Consider the following 9,106-nt stretch of genomic DNA (forward strand, 5'->3'; position numbering starts at 1 on the left):
GAGCACAGAGGGAGGGCTGGGAAGCTTTGGCGCCTTGGCAGCTGGCTCCACCCAGGCGCGGGGGCGGGGAAAGGAGAGAAGGTGGAACCTGAGTGGTGCGGGAGCTGGGTACAAAGGTACCTGGCCTGGGTGCTTCGGAATTCCAGGTCCTGGGCGGGATCCAAGGGAGTTCCCTTCTTAGTTGTAGAGAACAGCATCAGTGACAGGTCGGCTTGTTTATCTGGTCTGGTGGCTGATTCATCCCAAGACTCTTTAATGCTTTATTAGTGAGCTGAGAGGCAGAACAGGCAAAAATAATCCGTGATGTATGGCCTTATCAGAGAGCAATTTGGCACTATGGTATCAAAAGCCTACAACCCACCAATTCTTTTTGCCGCATTCTGGGAGTTCCATTCTCAGGGATTCACCTTAGGGAAAACAACTGGAGCAAATAAGGAGCAGAAAATATGTTCTAGAATGTTCCTGGTGGCAGAGGGAAAGCTGGACCCCTTGGCTTTGTTCTGGCAAGAGGAGATACGGGGGGCGGGGGGTTCTGCTGCCCTTCCTCCTGTCCTGAAGCAGGTCTGCCACGCTGGTTGGTGAGCCTGGGGACAGACTTCCTCCTAGAGAGGCTGCTGAATGTGAGAAGCCCAGGCACTCCTACCTCGAGCCTTTGGGGTCTGGGACCTTCAGTCCATTAGAAAAAGAAAAGATCTCCAAATTTAGTGACTCCTACTGTGCTAGAGATGGGGGAACATTCAGGAATGGGACTTTAGTTTGGAACAATGAAGATTTGAACTGCCCACTCACGCTGTCCTGACATGTAGAGCTGTATCTACAGGGATAGCATGAACTCCACTGGGATGGGTGTTTAGGGAATGATTTTCCCCCTTCTCTCTGGGCCTCAAGAGAAAGTTGAAGGGGCCTGGACTCTGGTTAGGGTGGACAGGATTAGAGATCTCTGCCTCCTGGGAGAGGTGGCTGGCCCCAGTCACACGACAGCAGGCGGAGACCTGGCTCTGCGAAGCGGGGCTAGAGAGGCCTTGGCTTTAGGAGGTAGTAAGTTGTGATATCGAGGGATTTATATTTAAGTTTTTCTTTTCTCTGTTGTAAACTGTTATCAGTTTGCTCTGCGCATCTGGTAAACTTTGATGAGACAGCCAAATTTGAGCTGTGCTTTGGGGAAATTAAAGTATGGTTTGTGCCAGACCTTTCTTGTTAATTGCAGGAAACTACATTTCCCAGAATCCTTTGTCAAGGCTTCCTGATAGGCTCAGCCAATGGGAGACACTGGAGGAAGACTGTCCAGCTGGTGGAGAAAAGTCAGGGTATTGCCCTCCTCTTCCTCTACTTTGATTGGCATCCCACACATCAACTGGGTCTCTTCCAGAGCTTCAGCTGCTTCCAGCCAGGCAGCTGCCACTGTCTTTCTGATGGGTGGTCTGGCTTCTGATAACAGCATCTCATGTTTCCCCTTTGGCTCAAAGGAGGGAGCAGCTTCCTGCTGTAGTGAATCTTGGGGCTGCTTCCCAGTCCCTGATTGGACTCTCAGCACTTCCATCACTTGGGTAAACAACCCTCTTGTACTAAAGTCCTTTAGTTTGAAAGATGTAAGAAGTTTCTGGATGTGAGGCCTTAGATGACTTTAGGGACAAGGGGGTGTGGGGAGATCATGGCAAGAGAAACAGGTTACAAACGCCAAGAAAGACCCATAAGGAGAGTGATCTTGGCTGGCAGTCTGAGAGGACACACAGCAACCCCACAATCTGTGGAACATGAATTCTTCCTGGGGAATCTCAGAAGCATCTGGAAGGAACCTATGAAAGGATTAGGCCCCTCATGGTTATGATGGACTATGACTGTGGGATTATTAATGAGAAGGAAGACACCTAGATCGTTAAAGAACTTGGGAACAGCCAGACATCATCACTAATAGCAAAAAAAAAAAAAAAAAGAAAGAAAGAAAGAAAGAAAAAAATTAAAACGAGGACAGCATCCATGTCTGGAAATAGGGGTTTGGTTAAATGCATGGTGGTATGTCCACCCAATGAAAGGTGAACACAGCCTTCAAAATAACACTGGAGAAAACGATTTTGTGGCTTGGGAAAAATTCACCATAATTTGTCAAATGAAAATAGCATGGCGCAAACTATGTGCTGTACCAGCCTCGTTAAAACACATACACAGGAAGAGAAAAAAAGTCTTGGACAGATACATGTGCAAATATTCATGGAGTTGTTTCTGGGTGGTAGAGACTCACAGATATTTTAATTTTCCTTCCTTTGCTCATTGGCGTTTTCTGAAATTCTTATAGAAAATGTATTGCTTTATATTTAGGAAGAGTAAAGTCATTGCCCAAAACAAGAAGACATGGAAGAAATGCCTTTGTCGGGGCTGGACCCATTTCTGGGAAGGCCATTCCTTCTCCCTTCCCCGAAGTCCCCCTTCTTCCAAGCTGGTTGGGATGGTGTCCCCTCCGGCAAGGTGCTCATGACAATGGCAGCCCACCAGGGTTTCACTTTAAAAAGTCCTTCTAGAGCTCTGGTCTGCTGTGCACTTAGTGTTGTCCAATATTATCCAGATGGAGGTGGGGGCCAAGTGAGGTGCCAGCGTCGTTTGCAAATATCAGAGGAGGGGCTGTGGCACAGAGGAGGGTCAAGCCCCTTTTTGTGTAACTCCCTCTGAACAGGAGAACCAGGGGGACAGTCAGAGGACATATTAAGGAGGCAAATTTCTTTTGATTTAAGGAACGCACCCTCCCTGCGAAAGTGTGGCTGACTTTAGGGTGGGCTGCCCGCTGTTGCTGGGGGGATTCGGTGGGAGACTGTGACCACTGGCAGATGATCCCTAGATAATGTCTGTCTCCAGGTCTCTAAAATTCAATGATTTTTTGTCTCCCCAGCGAGGGAGAAAATGTTCTGAGTGCAAAGAGCACCCCTTGTATTTCTCTCTACCTTCCACGTGGTTGAACACAGACCAGCTGCCCAACATTGACTTACAGAACTGACCTTTAGGCAGCAGATCAACCTTGATTGACCTTGCTAATTCTCTGGCTCAGATTGCCAGAAAAATGTGCGTGTTTCCTCTCTGATAAATTTTTCCTATGCCTCTGAGCCTTTGTACAAACTGTACCTGCTGCCCAGAGCGCCATTTCCACCCCTTTCTCTCATCTTCAGACCATGTCTCCAACTCTCTTCCGCCAGGAAGCCTTCCATTCATGAGCAGCTCTCCCTGGTGAGTTAAGAGCCACAGCTCTGTTCTCCGCAGCCCCACCCTAGCGTGCCTCTCACCACATTATTCGTTTCCCTCTTTAGGGGACGAAGCATGTAACTTGCATTCAGGAGGAGCTGGCACAGAGCAGATACCCGGGGATACTTGCTGAATGAATGAGTGGGCTGGGGGGAACCGGCCAGGGCTTCAGTATTTCTAAGCTGTAGAAAAAGCATTTCCTAAAATGACAAATATTCAGGAATGTGACCTGCTCCTGTCCTTTCTCTGAATACCCAGAGATGCCGGAATCTGTTCTAGAGCAGTGAGAACATTCCGAAGGCCACAGTAGGGTGTGCTTTGGGGGAGGGGAACGCTGTTTCCATGGCTGGTGACTTGGCTATGAGAGAGTCTGAAGGGGTCCCCGATCATGCGTGGATGGGAGAAGCCAGGGATAAAGCCTTGACAACTCACTCCAGAGCCTTTTCTTTCTTCCTTTTTTTAAATTTTTTTGGCCACACTTGTGGCTTATGGAAGTTCCTGGGTCAGGGATTGAATGAATCTACGTCGGAGCAGCGACCCAAGCCTCTGCATTGACAACACCAGGTCCTTAACCCGCTGGGCCACCAGGGAACTCCCCCAGAGGCTCTTCTTAAAGAAAAGCCTGAGAGTTGTCAGATTTGCTTTGGAGGCCATCGGACTCTAAGCCTGGCTGTGTCAGTCAGGGACCTTGGTTTAAGTGTTCCAAGGTCAGAAGGCTGGGTCCAGTCCCTGCATGTGACTCCAGGTCGCCTTGAATAGGCCTTGGTCCCTCCCTGAGCCTCGGTTTCTCTGTCTGTAAAGGAGGCTGGGTCTAGAAGTCCTCTGAGGGCCCTTGGAGCTTGAATGGCCCCTGCTTCTATGTCACTTTGGGGTTGGAACCTCTCGCGACATCCCGGAATTCCCTACATGGTTGTTGTCAGTGACATAAGGCAAATTCAGCTCAGCATTCATTGACTCTGCTTAGAATTTCAGCTCTCTCTCAGGGAAGGTGTTCCAGAAGCTTATTACATGCGTATAAGATTATGCTTCCTCATAAAAAGATTAAGACCCTCCATCTCATGCCAGGATTGGGGGAATAATTTGTACCCTGGGAGCCCAGAAGTGAACAGAATGTGGGTTTTGGGCAGACAGACTTGGCTTCGAATCCTGGCTCTGCCACTCACCTGCATTGTGCATGTGGCTTCATCTCTCACCCTCAGCTTTCTTGTCTACACATGGGACTAACAGTCTTGACTTTCAGTGATGCTGGGGGAATTATTATTATTTTAATTAATTAATTTCTTTTTATGGTTGCACCTGCGGCACATGGAAGTTCCCAGGCTAGGAGTCAAACTGGAGCTGCAGCTACTGACCCAAGCCACAGCCACAGCAATGCCAGATCCGAGCCATGTCTGCAACCTAGGCCACAGCTTGCAGCAACCTGGATCCTTAACCTGCTGAGCGAGGTCAGGGATTGAAATTAAATCCTCATGGGTACTAGTTGGGTTCTTAACCTGCTCAGCCACAACAGGAACACCTTAATTTATTTTTTCGATTGAAGTGTAGTTGATTTACAACAATGCTGGGAGGATTAGATAAGCTGATGTCTCTGAACTTTTTCAGAGAAGACCTTCTGCGTGAGTTTCCTCTGTTACAAAGTGCAGAACCAAGGACCAAGTTAAAAACCGTTGCAAAACCCCAGCCTTTTGGGTGTGTGGACATGGAGATGGCAGGAGGCAGCAATGAGGAGCGATAAGTGTTCCCTTGGAAGTTTGAGTTGGTGGTAGTTGCCGAGGCCACATTCCAGGCATGGGGAAAGTAAGGGCATTGCGTCCTGAAGTTTAGACTCTGAGGCTGGGTTAGAGGTGTTCAGAGGAGAGGCATTCCATGAAAGGGGCTGGAACTTAGCGATGGGAGTTGGAGTGGGGGATTCTGAGCCCCTGTGACAACCTGGCTTCAAGACATCCATATCGTGCCCAGAGAAGCCAAGGATTGGAGTGGAGTTGGCTATGCCATGCAATGTGCAAGAATGAATGGGACTCTCCCTGGAGGACTCCTGGACAGGGGCCTCCTGCCACCTGCTGAAGGCTTTTTGCTCCTGGACATTGTACACTGAGGCCTTTCCCTTGGGATTTCTGCCTTCTCCTCCTAAACCGCTTAAAGAGACAGTAGGGGGAAAACAGACTGTTGACAGTTTATGGCAGTCACACCTCTGCATCCCATATCATCGCATGCCAAGGGGTGGGGCTCCCTGCACTGGAACAGGTCTTGGTGCCAACCAGTATCTCTTGAGTAACTGACTCACGGAAATGACTCACTTATTTAGGTAGAACTGTAACTTCTGGTATGTTTTTTTAAAACCCCCCCAAACTCTCATCAGTGTAGCCCCACTTTGTACACACAGGAATGAACTCAAGGAAGCTGTAAGCAAGGAGCCATTGCTCAGGTGCTGAGTGATACTGGAAATACTACCTTAGAGCTAGGGAATTAAGCTTTAGTTGTGTCTCCCACTTCTGCCCCTCCCCTCAACATTTTGCTCACTGAGCAGCACTGATTCCCCCTCAGAGCAGATGCTGGGTTGAGGAAGGACAATCATCCACATGCGACAGGATCTGGGAAGGAATCTAATACAAGGTTTCTGGCCACTCATATGTTAAGTCAGGGACAGCCAGTCCCTTACTGGCTCTAGTTCATTTATCAATTCACTCATCCATCCATCCATTCCTTCATCCATCTGTTTAATACCAAGCTTCCACTCTGTGCCAGATACTGGTACTGGAAGGAAAATAATCTCTTCTCAAAGGAGCTCTCCATCACCCCATGCTGCCCACTCTCAGCTGCCCTGAGCTCTGTTCTAGTAAGAACCTGTGCACTTGGCAGTCATGCCATACCACCACTGTCCAGAGGGTGGCAGCAAACAGGCCAAGAGGCGCTCCAGTGGTGAGGAGGAAAGCTCTGCCCTGTTTCCTGGCAAGTCGGTTCAAGGGGCAGAAGTCCTAACCTGACCACAAGCTGTAATACACATGCGATATGAATTGGCAAGGATCGAACAGAAGGCCCTGGAAGTTGGCTTAAAACTAGGATGTAACTCGGCCTTAACGAACCCCACTATTATCTGTGTGGTTTGATCCCTGGCCTCGCTCAGTGGGTTAAGGATCCAGCATTTCCATGAGCTGTGGTGTAGGTCACAGACGAGGCTCAGATCTCCTGTTGTTGTGGCTGTGGTGTAGGCCAGTACCTGCAGCTCCGGTTCAAGCCCTAGCCTGGGAACTTCCATATGCCAAGAGTGTGGCTCTAAAAAGACAAAAAAAAAAAAAAAAAAAAAAAAAAAAAGAAAGAAAGAAAGAAAGAAAAGAAAAGGCAGGATGTAGGGAAGCTGACAGGGCTGCACCTGGGTCTCAGGGGTGGAGCAGAACCAGAGTTTACCATGTTTCATTCCAGCAGCTCATGCGATGGGCCCTACTCTTCTCTCTGGGCTTTCTTGTTCCTTGGATATAGCACCATAGCAAGTCGGAACTTATTTATTCTGGGCCCAGCCAGCCAGGAAGACTTCCGAATTCCAGGGAAAGGAACTTGTTAGATCAGCTCGTACAGGGTCTAGAGCCCTGCCTTGGCATCCGTATTGACAACAATCTGCAAGCGTATCACTGGGTGGTGTGAAAATTAATCAGGTGGAGTCGGGAAGTTCCTGCTGTGGCGCAACAAGCCTGGGGGTGTCTCTGCAGTGCTAGGACACAGGTTTTATCCCCAGCCCCGCCACAGTGGGTTGGCGCTCAGATCTGATCCCTGGCCTGGGAAATCCATATGCTTCGGATGGCCAAAAAAGAAAAAAAAAAAAAAAAAAAAAAAAAAGATGGAGCCAGGAGGCCAGAAAGGGGCAATCTCATGCCCCATCACTCACCATGGATTGCAGACAGAATAGGAAAAGACCTATCTTTGCATCTCCAACAGGGGAGGGTTACTACTTTACTAGCCAGGAGGAGGAAAGACTGTCTCCTTGCCTGACAACAGCCTAGCCAATGAGGGACCCAGTCACATCCGTCTGGGCTGTCAGAGAGAGAGTGTCATAACTCAGCCAAAGAAAAGCCACTACACTTTGAATGCCCAGTTTCCTCCAATAAATCGTTTATTTAAAAAAAAATTAGTCTTTATTTTTCTTTTTATAGTCGCACCCAAGGCATTTGGAAATTCCCAGGGTAGGGTCGAATCGGAGTTGCGTCTATGCCACAGCCACGGCAACACGGGATCCAAGGTGCATCTGTGATCTACGCCACAGCTTCTGGTAATGCTGGATCCTTAACCCACTGAGGGAGGCCAGGGATTGAACCTAAATCTTCACAGAGACAATGTTGGGACCATGATGGGAACTCCCTCTTTGTTTATAACTGCTTCTCCCAAATAACCTCTTTTCCATTATAAAAGAACATCCCTCTTCTTTGTTTTCTGGATTTGCCTGTGGTTCATCACAGATTACAATGCTTTGCTGTTCCTGAATAAACCTATTTTGCTGGTAAAATAACTGGCTGTTGTTGTTGTTGTTTTGTCTTTTTAGGGCCACTCCACAGCACATGGAGGTTCCTAGGCTAGGGGTTGAATCTGAGCTGCAGCTGCGGGCCTACGCCACAGCCACAGCAACTTGGGATCCAAGCCGCGTCTGTGACCTACACCACAGCTCACGGCAACGCCGGATCCTTAGCCCACTGAGCAAGGCTAGGGATCGAACCTGTATACTAGTCAGATTTGTTTCTGTTGAGCCACGACAGGAACTTCTGTTTTGTTTTTTAGGTCAACAGCAGTTACCCTGTGGGAGAATGGGTGGGAGCTGTGAGACCTTTCCCAGTGGAGATCTTCTGGAATGAGTCTGGGTTTGCAAGGCAGCCACATAGGCTATTCTGTATACTTTCAAGGACCATGGTTGCATTAGGGGGAGCTGCCAAGGTGCTGGGCACAGCTCTGGCTTCACTGTAGCACGTTTCTCATGCACTCAGCTTGATGGTTCCAAGTGCAAGTACCTGCAACTCCCTGGCGCGGGGGCAGGGGGGTGGGGGGGGAGTGTCCCTCTACACAGGACTGATGGGAAGGAGTGGATAAATTTCCCAGTTCCCCTCCCTGGCAGGGGCTCAAATCTGGAGAGTCCAACACTGAACACCCTACGAAGATGGTGTCCTGGTTGCCCAGAGCAGTGACTTGTTTGGTTGTGAGCCTGGACTGGCTGCCTCCCCTCCCTGTTGTCCCACTCCTCTATCGGTTCTTTCTGGAATCGCTGTGATCTTGGAAGGACAGCAGCCAGCACTGCTTGAAGTGAGCTCTTCGTTCTTGCTCAGGAATTGAACGTGCACAGCCTGGGTGAAAACCACTAGACCGTCAGAGGCTAGTGGCTGGAAGCAGAGGCCCTGGATCACGTCTGCATTGTAAACAAGAATTTTACAAAGAGACGGAGACTATAAAGCAGACGCAGAGTTTCCTATAAGCACAGCAGGGAGTTCTTGTCGTGGCTCAGGGGAATCGAATCTGACTAGTATCCGTGAGGACGCAGGTTTGATTCCTGGCCTCACTCCACGGGTTAAGGATCTGGTGTTGCCATGAGCTGTGGTGTAGGTTGCAGACACGGCTGGGATCTGGCGTTGCTGTGGCTGTGGCGTAGGCTGGCAGCTGTAGCTCCCCTTGGACCCCTAGCCAGGGAACCTCCATATGCTGCAGGCGTGGCCCTAAAAAGATATATATATATACACACACATAGCATATGTGGGCGAGCATGCAGAAAATCTGTTTAGAAGCAAAACAGCCCACTCAGAGAGGCATGTGGAGGTCCCTGCTGGTGGGGAGCACGTCAAAGGGGTGATATAAATCACTCATCTAGGGGCTCTTCTTCTGGGTCTTTGTCTTTTCCTCTGGCCAA

Source organism: Sus scrofa, chromosome 6 (genome assembly GCF_054392235.1).
Source record: "Sus scrofa isolate SSC_HxYL_T2T_F1_AM1 chromosome 6, Sscrofa_HxYL_maternal_Yorkshire_Landrace_v2.0, whole genome shotgun sequence".
Lineage (NCBI taxonomy): Eukaryota > Metazoa > Chordata > Mammalia > Artiodactyla > Suidae > Sus > Sus scrofa.